The sequence below is a fragment of the Lithobates pipiens genome, unplaced genomic scaffold, assembly GCF_037356315.1.
Source record: "Lithobates pipiens isolate NorthernLeopardFrog02 unplaced genomic scaffold, aLitPip1_a1.2 Scaffold_18, whole genome shotgun sequence".
Taxonomy (NCBI): Eukaryota; Metazoa; Chordata; class Amphibia; order Anura; family Ranidae; genus Lithobates; species Lithobates pipiens.
The window spans coordinates 213,759,387-213,775,035 of record NW_027507758.1 but is presented as its reverse complement, the minus strand read 5'-3'; the positions used below and the strand labels follow the sequence as shown (position 1 = coordinate 213,775,035).

The 15,649-nt window shown below is 38.1% G+C and overlaps 1 long non-coding RNA gene across 1 annotated transcript; it reads right to left on the bottom strand.

Moving 5' to 3' along the window:
• Window positions 1-973: 973 nt before the first annotated feature.
• Window positions 974-4,689, bottom strand: LOC143990109 (uncharacterized). The gene is made up of 4 exons (XR_013277161.1): window positions 4,571-4,689; window positions 4,417-4,482; window positions 1,385-1,755; window positions 974-1,261 (listed from the first exon to the last, which is right to left on the bottom strand). It is a non-coding gene; the product is annotated as an uncharacterized LOC143990109 (long non-coding RNA).
• Between the last annotated feature and the right edge of the window lie 10,960 nt (window positions 4,690-15,649).

Below are 15,649 nucleotides of genomic sequence, written 5' to 3'. Positions count from 1 at the left end.
AAGCGAGGAACGTTTTAAACTTCTGTGGGAATCTCTACTACATCATGTAGTAAATGTACATGTATGGAAAATTGGAGATACAGAGCACAAATGCCAACATGATGAGATCGATGTGCATTCTCCGACTGTTCCTTGGCTAACCATACACACCCCTGCATTTCACGCATTATCCTCAATTGTTTTGGACCCTCAGTTGGCAAAGGACATGAAACATCTCACTTTTTTTTGTCAGACTGGGGTCATCGAAACGTATCACAGCATGATTCTAAAGTATAGGCCCAAAAGAATCCATTTTAAAATGGATTCAATGGATGCAAGAACTAAATTGGAGGCATTATGCCACAATCCCAATGTGATACGTAAACCGGCTCTGACAAAAAAAAAGGATGCAAGTGGTGATGAGATTTTGGTGGAAAGGAAAAACCTGGAATTTCCACGTGGTCGTAAAAAATGGATTGTTCGCAATGTATTTCAAAAGATGAACACTGACCACACTTTTGAAATGCTTGCAAACATGATTTCGATCATCAAGGGCACAATACATAGTTCTTGGACATCAAAAAATCTTCTGATGCCCAAAAACATAGCGCCTGTTGAGAGGCCGGAAACAAGTGCGGCGGTGCTTGAGCATATGACACGCTTTCCAACAGGTGTAAAATGAACTTGATAAGTGTGTCATATCTAAACGATTGAATTGACATTGCTATATACGGCACTTTCCAAGGCACTACAAAACTTTAAAATTGCAAATGTGTTTGATTGTTTCATGTTGACTTGTTATGGTCTGTTGTCCTATCTTTTATTCACCGAATTGTATTAAATTTTTTTATATATTGCTAAGTTTGTTGCATCTGTTGTTTTAGGTAGTGCATACTCTTATCGTACACATTGAATTAATTAATAACTTTGATCCTCTTAGAAATAATACAAATAACTCATTCTCATAAATTTAATTTTTTTATTTAAAATTTTTATTAAAAACATTACAAAATCAAATAAACTGCTAACATTAATAATATATAGAATCAAAAAATGAAAAAAAGGTCAACTGTGAAAACTAAAAAAAGTAATTTAGTGAAACGCCATTTCCGATGCGTCGTAGTCCTCTGAGTAAAGAAATCCAACATAACTCCCATTTGGATCTGGAAAGGTCTGACGCACTACTTTTACTGCACATGATGGGATGACCCTACGATTCCCCTTCCCTAAAAAAACGTAGATCCATGCAATAAAAGCACGATACGCTGTTTTGCGTAATCTCCTGAAATAAAACATTTTTTGGATTTAAAACAAACAGATAACTTTAAGAGAACTTTTAATTTAGAAAAAAATTTATTTAAAAGGATGGGTAGTCTCATGTAATAATATTAACAAATTCACTGACCTATTGTTGTCGGCATCGACAACAGGACGTTCCTCTAAATACAACATGGTAAACATGAGTCTGACGTGTTCCTCTGTTGCGATTTGAGACGTAAAAATATCTGCCTCTGTTATGCATTTCCTTCCCTCTTGTATACATCCGTCTACCTCGGCTGTTTCCCGGCAACAAACTGATTCCACCTGGGTAGCCATTGGTATACAGCATTGACACTGACACCAGTCTATGTTGCCTATTCTGTCATCGTTCGTTTCTTGATTTTCTGATGCGGATGAGGCAACACTCGACGAAGTAACCGTTGGATTCACTGGGAAGGCACGGTCAATGTCTCGTGCAGGGTACCTTGCTAACAGCTGCTGGACTATTATCTTGCGCTAAAATCAAATCATCGAATAGATAATTTAAAAATTTTATTTAAATCATATATTATTTTGATTAATTAGCAATAAATAAAAAAAAATTGAGATCTCTTGTACAAAATAATTTGTGATTTAAAAAAAATAAATAAATAAAAAATTGAGGTAAGCTGATATTTCTAATAGACATTTTTCAATAATAAAATGTTTGTAAAACAAACTTTGCTTGCTGTATTCTTCAGTCAATATATATGGATATCGAATTACATATTTTCTTTTATCAATTTTCAAAGAGTTACTTTGCATTGCAATAAAAATATACACAATTTAAAAAATATATTTCAAATAAATAAAGAGAATGAGACATACAAATGCTTGTGCCTAAAGGCTAACATGCGCTAATTAGACTCCTTCTCCCCTACAGCTGAACAATTGGCATCTTCCACAAAGATAGAATTAGTTTGTTTTTATACATAACATTTAAAAAGTAATTCAAGCAAGAACCATCTGTGGGTGGAAAGTTCGAAGCAAACAAGGCAAATGTGACATAGAGGTCCCAGTGTAGGCTGAAGCTGAAATAATTTTTATTTTATTTTTTTATTGGTGGAGCAAACAAATTGAAATAATTAAGAATGATACAGAAAAAAACAAACATCAATTGCAGCCACTGTGCCCATCAAATACAGCCACTGTGCCATCAATAGCAACCATCAAAAGCAACCACTGTGCCCAATCCAATGCCCCCACTGTGGCCCATCAAATGCCGCCACTGTGCCTCCTCAAAAACCGCCACTGTGCCTCATCAAATAACGCCACTGTGCCATCAAATGTAGCCACTGTATCCATCAAATGCCCCCACTGTGCCCATCAAATGCCCCCACTGTGCCCATCAAAAGCCCCCACTGTGCCCATCAAAAGCCCCCACTGTGCCCATCAAAAGCCCCCACTGTGCCCCATCAAATGCTACCACTGTGCCCCATCAAATGCTACCACTGTGCCCCAACAAATGCTACCACTGTGTCTCAAGTGCCAACACTGTGCCCATCAAATGCTGCCACTGTGCCCATCAAATGCCACCACTGTGCCCCTCAATTCCGTAGCAGACCCGCACTTCATGATTGTCAGTTCAGTGTTAAAAAAAAGGGAATATTCATTCACTTTTAAAAACACCCCTGGATGTACTCTGAGTGCAATTCTTTGTGCTCAGACTTCACCATTTTTGAAGCCTATTAGATCCTATGTGTCCAATCAGGTGCTTCAAAAACATACCACCCCGCCGCTGTATTTCAGGCATCCAGCATCCGAAAATGGGCCAGACGCCTGAATAGAGGGTGGGGGCCATGGATAGATTCATAGAAGAATCTATAGCGGGCATGCATGCTAACTAATTTGTAAGTGAAAAACTTACAGGTATTTATCAACTTTCACAGAGATCACAGTACTCCCTCTTATAATGTCTTCATCCGCTTTTCACTCCAGGATGACAGAGCCAGCTTTATTCAACTATGATATGATACCTGCAGTACCACCGCCACCACCTCCAGTACCACCGCCACCCCTCTACAGGACTACCATCCCCCTCCAGTACCAGCGCCACCCCCCTCCAGTACCACCACCCACCTCCAGGACCGCCACCCCTCTCCAGTACCACCGCCACCCACCCCCAGTAACACCACTGCACTGTTGACACAGGTTTCACTCGGGACACAGGCTGCACAGAAATGTTTGACTTTTTTCTACAGTTGAAAAAAATATAGTATAAAAATCATGCTTTTGCGCGGGGAGGGGGGGCCCTTACTGATTTCTTGCATCGGGGCCCTGAGGTTTCTAGTTACGCCTCTGTTATTCTGCGTGTATACACGACAGTTTGTAAGGGTTTGTCCAGTGTCAGCATTGCAAAACACGTATGCCGCAGACACTGTGTAACATCCTTATTGCGCAGTGCATCGAGCATCACCTTTGGTGAACCGTGAAGTTAAGCTGCAAGGCTTACATTCATGATTCACATCCAGAAGATGTTGGCATCAGCACCGGAGAGACAATCGAGAGATTGGCATAAGGTATTGATCTTGATGGCACACCGGTCAGCTAACTTTTTTTTGAATAATTCATAAGCTGTAGTACCTAAACCCGAAGAATTGAAAGCGTGAGTCTTGCGGTTTTTTGGTAATTTTTTTGAAGCCAGCAGCTACAAATAATGCAGCTGCTGAGTTTTATACTAATGACACTTAACCGCCCAGCGTGCACGCGATTGTGGCACCCCAAACCAAACTATCTATTGTCTCTCGGGTGCTGCCGCCTCCATCTTGGCTATGGGAATCAGGAAGTGGAGCCTTGCGGCTTCATTTCCCGTTTCCATAATGCGCATGCGCGAGTCGCGCTCTGCATTAAGGATGATCCCCGCTATCTCTGGGATCTGTGTGCTCCCCAGCAGACAGCGGGGGACCTTTGCAAAAGGGCGTAGATATATGCGGAAAGGGGTGTTTATTCTGCAGATATCTATCCCTGAAGTGGGTGCAGATACCTGTACTCCACCCTGAAAGGTCAAGATGGTGGCGCCGGAGGGGGGGGAGTGTTCCTATGAGCGGAAGATCCACTTTGAAAAAAATAAAATAAAAATAAAAAGAGAGAACAAATGATTTAACAAATGATTTTAAAAAACATAGATGGAAAACTTACTCTTTCCTCTTGACTAAACGAAGAATAGTATTCGACGATGTCTGCCGCTGTTCCCGAATTATTAGCCTTCAAATCAAAAGGAAATTATGAATGGTCATTATATCTTCAAAACAAATTAAAAATAAAAATTTGATAAAGAATAATTTTTACTTACCATGTTGATATCGAGAATAAATTTGGACCAATTTTTTTCTTTTCTGCAATGTGCAAAAATTAGGCAGTGATTAATTACTTTCGATCTGAATATAATGGCGTAACGTTAAATGTATGCAAAATAAAACAAAAATTGTAAGACCACAGTTTATATCTTTATGTTGCTATCTCTCAATATATATATATATATATATATATATATATATATATATATATATATATATATATATATATATATATATATATATATTCTAATGTGTGTGTGTGTATATATATATATATATATCTCTAATAACATACACGCTCTATCTACGGATATATTTTTAGGACCATGCAAACAAATGGTCTGAAATTGTCACTTTGAAAGAATTTACAACTAGTTAGATTAGATAAGAAAGGAATAGATAAATGGGGTGGGGTAGGGGTGTATTTACAGATAAGGAGAAAAGCCAAGTAAGGTTTTTAGTTTGATTATTTTTAAACTAAACACACATTTGTTTGCGAATATATACACACATAATATATGAAAATTACCACAATAAAAAAAAATACAATTTAAAATAATTATAATAATAAATGAAGGTGTATACATTTAATTTAATTATTTATTAAAAATATATTTATAAAGATAGATATATATTATATATATATATATATCTATAGATGTATAAATATATATATATATATATATATATATATATATATATATATAAAAATATAAATATATATATCGCTAGATATCTCTCTCTCTATATATATATATATATATATATATATATATATATATATATATATATATATATATATATATATATATATATATATATATATATATATATATATATATATATATCTCCCTATTTACATACATACCCCCACCAATCATATATTTAGTTAGCTGGTATATTTAAATGTAAACATAAGACTAAAAGTATGTCAATATATATACACGTAATATATATATATATATATATATATATACATACAATGTGTGCATATCTACATTTGTTAGACGTATATATATATAGCCGAGAGAGATTTTAAAATAAAATTTAATAAAAAAAAAAAATAACAACTTTTGCTAAAGGAATAATGTCAACAAAAAGCCTGCATAGATTAGATTGTAATTGCCATGTTAGCACAAGGTCAGCAGAACATCTGTGAAATGGCTAGAGAGGCAGATAACAAAACAACAAACAAAAAAAAAAAAAGAAGGATCTAGGCTTGGGGTGGAAGGGGGAAAACAGCTATAGAAAAAAAATATTAAAAAACTTTATTATAATTGTTTTTTAAAAAATAAATACAGTACATATGTATGTGTGTTATATATATATATATATATATATATATATATATATATATATATATATATTTAAAGAAAAAAATAAATACAATTTTTTAACATATAAATATAGATTAACTTAAAAATAATTAGAAAATTTAGAAATTACCATATATATATTTATTTTAAGTTTTTGTGTATATATATATATAGATATTTTTTTGTAAATCAATATATCTAGCACTTTGAAAGATGTTCTGCTGGCCTTGTGTTTAAATGGCAATTACAATCTAATCTAGCCAGGCTTTTTGTTGCCATTTTTCTTTTAACAAAATTATCATTATTTTTTTTAAATGAAAATTGTAGATTTTCCTTTTCTTTTTTTTTTGGTGTTGGCTGTATATATATATATATATACGTAAAACATATGTACAGATATATCTATTTTGTGGGAGATATTGCAAATATATATAGAGAGAGAGAGAGAGTTATGTATTGTGCATATATATTGCGAGAGATCAATTTCTATATATAGTATATAAATTTGGTGGTAGATATTGCATCTTTATATCTATATATATATATATATATATATACACACATATATATATACACACATATACATATATATATATACACACACACACACACACATACACATATATATATATATATATATATATATATATATATAAATATATAAATATATATCTATATATATATCTATATAAAAATATGCAATATCTACCACCAAATACACACACACACACACACACACTACCTAGATCTCTCTCTCTCTCTATAATTAAATGTGCACATTTTAAATTTAAAAGTAAATATTGTTTTTTTCCCCATGAGCATTATGCTGTAGCTCGAAATGGTGCAAGGTAAAAGAAATTTTTCTACTAACCTTTCCTCTCGATCCAGCGCCGCTCTCTAGTCTATGATCGTCCCATCTGTTCTCTTTGTATCATTGTTTATCTCCGTTGCCATGACAACGGGGCGGGACTTCCGACGAGAACACCCGTTGTCATGGCAACCGGAGCTGTTGACGCCGCTCGATATTGCGCTTACTGCGCATGCACGAGATCTTTTATAGATCGGGCGGTGCATGCTGGTATTTGAGCATCACACACTCCCGGAAGAGGATGCCTGTGGGCTTCACATGCCCACAGGCAAAATGGAAACCGTCAGGAGACGGTTTTATAAAGTCATTTAGGAGGAGACAAAGGCATGCTGCTGATGCCAGAAACAACAGAAGTAAGTGTTAGCCTTCTTCATAATATTGATTTTCACTATGCCTTAAAAAAAAACGTTAGAAACGGTGGAATCCCGCTTTAAAGTGGTTAAAAATATAATAAAAGAGCAAAATAAATAATAATTAAAAAAAACACCCCTGTCAAGCGCAAAGGCAAACACAAGTGTCGGTCTGGTGTCATATGTAAACAGGAATTACAACATTTGAGGTGTCACTGTGAAGGTCAGATCGAGAGCAGTAATTTTAGCAGTAGGTCTTCTCTGTAGATCTAAAATGGTAACATGTAAAGGCTTTTAAAGGCTTTTAAAAATGTATGTAGTTTGTCGCCGCTGCACGTTTGTGCACAATTTTAAAGCATGTCGTGTTTGGTATCCATGTACTCGGCATAAGATCATCTTTTTTATTTCACCAAACATTTGGTATATATTTGGTATTTTAGTGCATTAAAATTAAAAAAAGTGTGTTTTTTTCCAAGAAAATTGTGTTTGAAAAATCGATGCGCAAAAAAAAAAAATGCAACACCCACCATTTTAATCTGTAGGGCCTTTGCTTTAAAAAATATATATAATGTTTGGGGGTGCAAAGTAATTTTCTTGCAAAAAAAATAATTTTCTCATGTAAACAAAAAGTGGCAGAAAGGGCTTTGTCTTCAAGTGGTTAGAAGAGTGGGTGATGTGTGACATAAGCTTCTAAATGTTGTGCATAAAATGCCAGGACAGTTCAAACCCCCCCCTAAATCAAAGTAGACACCTCAAGCTATTTGATGATAGGCATGTTGAGTCCATGGAATATTTTATATTTTGTCACAAGTTTCTGGAAAATTACACTTTTTTTATTTTATTTTTTTTGCACAAAGTTGTCGCTAAATTATATATTGTTCAAACATGGCATGGTTATATGTGGAATTACACCCCAAAATGCATTCTGCTGCTTCTCCTGAGTATGGGGATACCTCATGTGTGAGACTTTTTGGGAGCCTAGCCGCATACAGGACTTCGAAAACCAATCACCGCCTTCAGGATTTCGAAGGGTGTGGTGATTTCACTTCCTCACTACCTATTACAGTTTCAGAGGCCCTGAAATGTCAAGATAGCACAACCCCCCCCCCCCCCCCCCAATGACCCCATTTTGGAAAGAGGACACTTCAAGCTTCTTACTGAGAAATATGTTGTGTCCATGGAATATTTGATATTTTGCCACAATTTTCGGGAAATTTTATTTTTTTTCCACAAAGTTGTCACTTAGGCCCGGTTCACACTTGCGCACTGTGAATTTTATCGCGATTATGACACGATTGCGTTGCGAATCTTCTTTGCGAATTTGTTGCATTTTTGTTGCGATATTACTGCGATTGTACTGGAATTAGTTGTCATTTTGGGAGGTGACTGTGAATTTAGGTCTGGCCAATGGAACCCAGTGTATGCTGAGGTCAAACATAAAATATGAAACCTATGTATAACTTCCTGTTCTCTTCCTGTTTTTTGTGGAGTGTGTGGAGAGTGTGTAGAGAGGAGCTTGGGATAGTGTGTCAAAATGTACCATTCATTGGCTTTTATTATTGGCAGTAGTAGTTACTGCTACTGCTGCAGTGATTATTAAAAAGAAGAAAGCCAAGCTGAGGAGGAGGAGGAGGAGGAGGAGGAGGAGGAGGAGGAGGAGGAGGAGGAGGAGGAGGAGGATGATGATGATGCTGTCAACCAGAAGACACTGGGTACACCCTGTAATTGCTAATAGGGAGGAGAGAGGACAGTTCAAGATGATCTACGATGATCTACGTCAACATAATGAAAAGTTTTTCAACTACACTCGTCAGTTAACAGGTGAGCAATTAAGTTATACTTTCTCCCCATTCCTCCATACCTGCCTCCATACCCCCCCCCCCCCCCCACAGTACCTCAGCCATCTATCCCTCTTACCCCCACCTCCTCCATTGCACCCCCTCTATCCCAAGACATCTGGTCTGTATCCAACCTCCCTCCCTCTACCAACTTCTCCCCCTTATCCTAATCTTCACCCCTTTCACCCCACTTATTATCCCTTATCTATGTAATTTAACCATTTTCTGTATCTATGTTATTTTCAGTTTCAACGAATTGCTTCAACTGATTTACACCAGGGTCGGGCATCAGAACACAACTTTCATAAATAGTGTGGAGCCAGCTGAGCGATTACTTGTCAACATAAGGTAACATATTTAACATAAAGCCAGACAGCCAGCAACTTTGAGCAAAAACTGAAAAAAAGTAGGCACACAATTATCCTTCTTCCTTCCTGGCTACTGGGAATTCTTTCGCTAGTTTGCAATACGAATTTAAGCTGGGCAAATCGACTGTAAGCAAGATTGCGCATGAGACCTGTACAGTTATCTGGCAAGTGTTAAAGGATTTGGTCATGAAGAAGCCGACTAGGGAAGACTGGGCTAAAATTGGCAACTTTTTTTTAGGAGCGGTGCCATTCCCAAATTGTGTGGGTGCAGTTGACGGCAAGCACATCAGAATAATCAGCCCAATTCATAGTGGATCAAAGTATTTTAAGTATACAATTTTTTTTCATTTGTCCTAATGGCAGTGGCTTTACATATATATCCTTTACATATATAGATATAGGATCATATGGAAGCAGCTCGGACTTCTCGCATTCATCTTTTGGCAAGCTGCTTCGAGAAAATTCACTGGACCTTCCCGATAACCTACCACTTCCTGGAACAAGTTCACCTTTGAATTATGTCTTTGTTGGGGATGAGGCATTCCCTATTTCAGAGCGACTGTTACGGCCATATGCTAACATGGGACTTTGCACTACAAAGAGGGTATTCAATTACCATCTGTCAAGGGCAAGACGCGTAGTGGAGTGTGCTTTTGGCATACTTGCCTATAAATGGCGCTTCCTCCACTCACCTTAGTATGGAGCATGCCATTGATGCAGTGCAAGAAGCATGTGCATTGCACAATTTTGTTTGTGCTAGAGAAGGCTACCTATTTGAGGACTCCTTAATGCATGACCTCGAAGACCCAACATGGATCGGAACACGAGGCACCTACAGTGGGGAAAATGTTCGCCATGACTTCACGGATTACTTCATGACAGCAAATGGTCAGCTATCGTGGCAGCTGGATGCAATTGTATAAAATACTATTGTCAGGGCTGGCTTAGCCCTTCCTCCTCTGGGCTGGCCGCTGTCAGCTAATTGCCAGCTCTCTTCTCTTTCCTTAGTTACCAGCTGTTTGCCTGACCTGCCTATTTAAAGCCTTGCAGCTCACTTTTCCTTTGCCTTCACGTTGGTCACATCACAAGGAACCATCTCCTGCTGTTTGTTTCAAGACTGGCTTGCTGACATCCCTCCTGGCTTCTTATCCTGCTTGCAGTTGCTCTCCTTGGAACCCTGACTTCTGGCCTGGCTGATTTCCCAATCTGGTTAGGTAACTTTGGACTGGCTGACTACCCGATCTGGCTACTGGACTCTGGCTATGCTTGACTATGCTTTTTTCTATTTACCTTTTTATTAATAAACAAGTGTGATTTGATTGTACTTCTGTCTCAGTCTGTTTCATGGTTTCTGACAGTACGTGAAGGCCATGAATTCAGAAGATACAGTCAATCCACTTGTTGGTAATATTTTTTTCAGATTGGATGAGCAAGATCACCGTATGGATCAGTTTGCCTTGCCGTTACAAACGCTTCTGAATCGCACGGCTCACCTGGAATCCCCCACGGTGGCTGCTCCGGTACAACCTGAGTCGCAGGCTGTCCCTGCTGTTGCGCCAGTCTCTGTGCAGGCACCCACCTTGAGTATTACCTCTATAAGAGGTATGCCTGATTCTGCTCTGCTTCCCCAGCGATTTGGGGGGGGCGATCCAGTTCAATGCAGAGGGTTTCTCAATCAGGGTGAGATGTACTTCGAAATGCTGCCTAAGGCATTTCCCACGGACAGAAGCAAAGTAGGTTTCGTGATATCTTTGCTTTCTGAGAGAGCCTTGGCCTGGGCTAACCCTCTATGGGAAATGCAAAAACCTGTTGTCTTGAGTTACCCTCAGTTTGTGGCCTCTTTTAACCACTTGACCACTGGGCACTTAAACACCCTTAATAACCAGACCAATTTTCAGCTTATGGTGCTCTCACATTTTGAATGACAATTACTCAGTCATGTAACACTGGACCTATATGAAATGTTTGTCCTTTTTTTCCACACAAATGGAGCTTTCTTTTGGTGGTATTTAATCACCACTCGTTTTTTTATTTTTTGTACTATAAAAGAAAAAAGACCGAAAATTCTGTAAAAAAAATGAATTTTTCTTCGTTTCTGTTATAAAATTTTGCAGATTAGTAATATTTTCTTCATAAATTTTGGCCAAAATTTATACTACTACATATCTTTGGTAAAAATAAGTACAAATTGGTGGATATTATTTGGTCTTTGTGAAAGTTATAGAGTCCACAAGCTATGGTGCGAATATCTGAAAATTGATCACACCTGAAGTACTGACGGCCTATTTCAATGCTTGAGACCCTAACATGCCAGAAAAGTACAAATACCCCCCAAATGACCCCTTTTTGGAAAGAAGACATTCCAAGGTATTTAGTAAGAGGCATGATGAGTTTTTTGAAGTTGTCATTTTTTCCCACATTTCTTTGCAAAAATCAAGATTTTTTTTACTTTATTTTTTTCACAAAATTGTCATATTATCAGTTTATTTCTCACACACAGCATATGCATACCACAAATTACACCCCAAAACACATTCTGCTATTACTCCCGAGTACGGCAATACCACATCTGTGAGACTTTACACAGTGTGGCCACATACAGAGGCCCAACATGCAGGGAGCGCCATCAGGCGTTCTGGAGCACCCAGGACAATTCTGACATTTCTCTCCTACATGTAAAAATCATCATTTATTTGCTAGAAAATTACATAGAACCCCAAAACATTATATATTTTATTTAGCAAACACCCTGGAGAATACAATGGTGGTCGTTGCAACTTTTTATCTCGCACGGTATTTGCGCAACAATTTTTCGAATGCTTTTTTTTTGGAAAAAAAAACAGTTTTGTGCTTAAAAAAAAAAAACACAGTAAAGTTAGCCCAATTTTTGCATAATGTGAAAGATGAAGTTACGCTGAGTAAATAGATACCTAACATGTCACTCTTCAAAATTGCACACGCTCGTGGAATGGCGCCAAACGTCGCTACTTAAAAATCCCCATAGGCGACGCATTACATTTTTTTTACTGGTTACATGTTTTGAGTTACAGAGGAGGTCTAGGGCTAGAATTATTGCTCTCACTCTAACGTTCGCAGCGATACCTCACATGTGTGCGTTCGCTTCTTCATGCGAGCACATGGGGACAGGGGCGCTTTAAAAAAAAAAAATTTTATTGTTCATTTTACTTTATTTTAGTTTGACATTTTTTTCCCCAAAAATAAATTTTTTGATCACTTTTATTCCTATTACAAGGAATGTAAACATCCCTTGTAATAGGAATATGGCATGACAGGTCCTCTTTACAGTGAAATATGGAGGTCAATCAATAAGACCCCGCATCTCACCTCTAGGCTGGGAAGCCTGAAATAAAAAATAAAAAAAGATTCTGGCTTTGATCATATTAGCGGGTCGGTAGAAACACCGGAGGGCGGTGGGAGGGGGGGATGTCTATGGCTGGGTATTGCAGGGTATCACGACTATGGCTGGGTATCTCCAGGTATGGCAATTTATGGCAGGGTATTGCAGAGTATTGGCAGGGTATTGCAAAGCATTGGCTGGAATTGTACTGCAGAGTATTGGCAGGGTTTTGCAGAGTATTGGCTGGAAATGTACTGCAGAGTATTGGCAGGTACTGCAGAGTATTGGAGGGTAGTGCAGAGTATTAGCGGGTGTTGCAGAGTATTGGCTGGTATTGCAGAGTATTGGCACAATGAGGCACAAAGTATGGGCCTCAGTGCAAAGGGTACAGAGCTCCTAGTGAAATAACATAGTGACAGATTGATCAATTGGTTGATACCAAGTACCGTTGTTAAGGATAGTCATGCACAGTTTGATATTGGTTATGCGCCATGAGGACAATATTTCCACCTTTATCAGATGGTTTCACAACCAGATCTGTATGTCTTTGTAAAGATCTAAGTGCCTGAGACTGTCGATGGTCTAAATTAGGGCTAACTTTATACCATTGTTGCCTTTTAAGGTCCTTAATGGTGGCTTGGAGGAAGACCCAAATGGCAGGGCATGTTGTAAGGTCGGAAAACCTACGGGAACGTAATCTGAATTTTTTAAGAGTCAATTCAGGTCTTTTAACAGTAGTCGATTAAGGTAAATGGGGGGTTTGGGAAAGGGAAGAGTGGGAGTCTTCTGTTTTGCCCTCATCATCGAGAAGCATCAAGTCCCAGAGTGCCCTAAATTCGGCCATGGTAAAGTGCTTAGTGCCCTCTGTAAGCTGACTTCAAGGTCTGAATTAGTGCGATCCTTATCAAACATAAATTTGAAAGTGAGATTTTTTGCAAAAAGATATAGATCTTTGATAATTTCATTCGTTTTCAATCTATCTAGTGGACAAAAACCCAAACCTAAGTGAAGTACTGATAATTCCTCATCTGAAAAAGAATAAGGGGTCAAATTCACAATGTTGTGATCGGTATCGGGTTGAGGGTATGTGGAGGGATTGGTGTGGGTTTGAGAATGTAAGAATCTAGATTCGCTTGTTGTTTCTTGAGATCTAAAAAAATTAGATCTTCATTTATTTTTGTATATTTATTAGTCATCAATGAAGAATTTAAAACTTTAGGGATAGTGCCGTGTAACGTGGAATGACCGACAGCTCCCTCTAAAGGTAAAGGGGTGTCGTTAGGTGCTTGTGTTAGTGGGTGCACATGTAGTTTTTGGGGCCTTAGAGGGATTTTTATCTTTTTTTGGAATAGCTGGTGGGGTACCTCCACCATAACGTAATATTTTACGACACGAGTTGGTCGTCGAATTAGCCGCAGATCTTAAGTTACTTTGCATAGAATAAGATGATGATAGTGAGCAATCTGATTCCGTTTCCATGGTTGGATTCCTAGGTATATTACCTCGAAAGAAAGGGACCTTTCTCCCTGGGTTTATACCTGACCAGTGGTAAGCATAACCTTCACCAAATGCAGCTTTGTCTTTACCAAATTTTATCTGTTTCTTAACAATAATGGTCTTGTTTAATGCTTCCAAGCGTTTTTTTAGCTCTATCCACTTGTGCTCGAATAATGGATTATCTTTTAAGTATAAGTAATCATGGTTCAATCGTTCAATTTCCTTATCCAACAAAATCTGAATTATATTGTTGATATATTGTTGTGAAACCATCTGATAAAAGGTGGAAATATTGTCCTCATGACGCATAACCAATATCAAACTATGTGCGTGACTATCCTTAATATCCGTACTTGGTATCAACCAATTGATCAATCTGTCACTATGTTATTTCACTAGGAGCTCTGTACCCTTTGCACTGAGGCCCATGCTTTGGGCCTCATTGACAAGGACACTTTGGAGTTCCTGGTCCCTAAATTCCCGATTGTCCCTACTTTCTATGCCCTCCCCAAAACACACAAAAATTTGCAACTTCCCCCAGGTAGACCAATTGTCTCAGGGATGGGTTCATTAACAGACAACACTAGTAAGCTAGTAGATGCCTGTTTGATGCCCCATGTACGAAGCTTACCTTCCTATATTAAGGATACCACAGATTTGTTACAACACTTGGATGGGATACAGGTCCCTCCGGACGCCCTCCTCGTGGCAATAGATATCGAGGCTTTATACTCGAGTATCCACCACGAGTTGGGCGTCCGGACGGCTGGATCTTTCCTAGACGAACAGGACATGACTACATGGTCCTTTAATAAATTTATTTTGTCTATTTTGGAATTTATTCGTAAAAAGAATTTCTTTACATTCAATAGTCAATACTATTTACAGGCCCAAGGTGTCGCTATGGGCACTTTGTGTGCACCTGCATATGCGAACCTATACCTGGGTGGCTGGGAGAGACAGGTCTACTCTTGTGACCTCTTCCTGGAGGATACACTCTTATGGTATCGCTATTTGGATGACCTATTTTTAGTTTGGACGGGGACAAAGGAAAGACTATTACAATTCATACAGGCACTAGGCAACAATGACCTTAATTTGAAATTTACATTTAATTTTGATTGTGAGCGAATCTCCTTTTTGGATTTACTTATTATAAAATGCCCTGATGGCACCCTTTATACAGATCTCTTTCGTAAACCTACTGCAGGTAACACCCTTTTGTATGCTACTAGTGCCCACCTGAAACCCCTAATACATAGCATCCCCTTTGCACAATTCCTGCGTTTGCGCAGAAATTGTAGCTTGGATACAGATTTTAAAATACAAGCGGATGCGCTACGGGATCGTCTTCTATTGAGAGGATATTCCTCTACATGCCTGAGGAAAGCATTTAATAAAGTAGCTCTACGCCCTCGTAGTACATTATTGCATCAACGACCCAAAGCTACAGATAAGGACTCTGTTAAATTCATTACTA